Raw genomic sequence first — 2,050 nt, 5'->3', positions numbered from 1 at the left:
TCTCTCCTCTTCCTTCGGTGTTATATCTTAGGCGCTTATATGGCCTATTTGAGTTGAAATACCGTAAAACATTTATTAAAACACACACTCACACATACACACAAACACACACACACACACACACACACACACACACACACACACACACACACACACACATACATGTAGAAATGTGTTTTTAAAATGGACCTTAAAGGCGTCGAGTCAAAAAATTAAAAATGCGATAAAAATTGCCAATAGGGCAGAAATATTAACTTCTTCGATTGCATTAGGCTAACTTGACGAGCGCCTGATTTCACCACGATGCCTCACAATTAATCACTTTTGCCTTTGGATGACGGCAGATGTCTTGGTGAAATAACAGGGTCAGCTATTCTTTCCAATGTGGAGGTGCATTACCATACTCCTTATTTATACTCCTTCTTTTCTTTGCATATAGATTCTAGTAACACCTCTAATCTTCGTCACTTATATGACTTAATTGTGTTGCAAGGGTCGTAAAACTCTATTTAAAAACAACAACAACAACAACAAACAACAACAACAAAACACAACAAAACACAAACACATATTTATGACGAAGCGTGTACGATTTATACAAGATTCTCTTTCGAACTGGCAGCCAGTGGGGATGCTGTATGAACAGTGATGTGACGCCAAGTCTCTTATGTGTCTTTCGAAGGACTTACCGAGCAGCGTGATTCTGGACGACATGGAGTGTGCATTTGGTTTTAAAAGAGGTAATGCCGCTAGCCCCCATTCCCTCCTTTTAAAGTGGTTTCTTATAATTATGGTAAGGTCAGCTAACACACATATGTGTGGCCGTCTGGGATAACCCGTCGGAAGTCGCTGGCTCTAGTCTTGAGCTATGTGCTTCCAAAGTCAAATTTCATCATTTTGGTCGAATTTGAGATATTATCATGATTGGTTTCTTCATTCATTTATCTTTCATTTTCTTTTAATCTTATTCTTTAAATCAGTTTAGAAATGTATTTTCAAAGTGTAATTTGAAGTCCCCCTAATTAAGGTTTTCAGCACCGATGAGGAAAAATAGCACCTGATTTTGTCTGTCAAACCCCCGATTCCATTACGCGATTTGATTTATATAGAGCAACGACATCCTAAGTTTAGTTTTTGCTGCGACGTTTGTATCTTGTGATCTGTTGTCTTTTGCGCTTTCCGAGTTACATAAATATAATATTACTAGCTGGGCCCCCTTTCGATGAAAGGAATGATTAATGCATTAATATCAACTGAAAGTCATTGGCCTACTATTTTTTACACTCTACTGGAAAGGAGCAATACATCTTGAGAGATCTAACAAAATCAGAAGGTCTAGATCAATACTCTGAAAACAAAATGCGCCTCGCGAAATATCACTTCCGGCACTTCCGTTGTGAAGGACAGATACGCTGATTTGTTTCGTTTCTCATTGGAAAAATCACAAAAGCCAAAGAAGGACCGCAACTTTTTGTCAATGATATTTTTTTCTTAACTCAGGAAAAGAATAAATAAAAAATCGGGCTCCGTCATGGGGACCTATCTATCTTTTTACAGGCACTTGCCAACTTTCAACTCACTTGGTTACAGTGGCGTCTTAGAAGACGGATTTTCGGAAAAGCTAAAAGAAAAACGAAACTAAGGAAAAACTGAAAATGAAACTAAAGTGCATTCATGCTCCTCAATACAACTGTGCACCCTTTAAATGATTCTGAACCACCTTTAATTTTGTCAAATTCAAAAGTTAAAGTGGTTCGGAAGTTTTATGTGGCCAAAGTGACGAATAACAGTGATTACTAGTATTCTTAAATCAACCACTTTGTCGTGTTCTTGGATGGTTTATGCATTTCGATCTCTAGTAAAGACTTCTCATTGATTTGTTAAGTGAAAGTGGAATTTCACAAAAAGAGAGGTTAGGATTAAAAATAAAGGAGTGGGGAATCCTATAACGCTTTATAAGCCGAACTTCATAATTAATGAATGGCTAGCGTATTCACCCGACTTGAACTCCTTCAATTAATTATTTCATTTCAGTTTTTGTTTCTTTTAT

The 2,050-nt window shown here is 37.2% G+C and overlaps 1 long non-coding RNA gene across 1 annotated transcript in view; it reads left to right on the top strand.

The window, feature by feature from the left end:
* Positions 1 to 621: 621 nt before the first annotated feature.
* Positions 622 to 2,050, top strand: part of LOC118477665 — a 29,778-nt gene continuing 28,349 nt past the window's right edge. Inside the window, exon 1 of the long non-coding RNA XR_004858535.1 lies at positions 622 to 740. This is a non-coding gene — a long non-coding RNA (uncharacterized LOC118477665). The remainder of the gene's footprint in view (positions 741 to 2,050) is intronic.

The sequence above is a fragment of the Aplysia californica genome, unplaced genomic scaffold (genome assembly GCF_000002075.1).
Source record: "Aplysia californica isolate F4 #8 unplaced genomic scaffold, AplCal3.0 scaffold00170, whole genome shotgun sequence".
NCBI lineage: Eukaryota > Metazoa > Mollusca > Gastropoda > Aplysiida > Aplysiidae > Aplysia > Aplysia californica.
The sequence above is the reverse complement of the archived record's forward strand: the minus strand, read 5'-3'. Positions and strand labels throughout refer to the sequence as shown.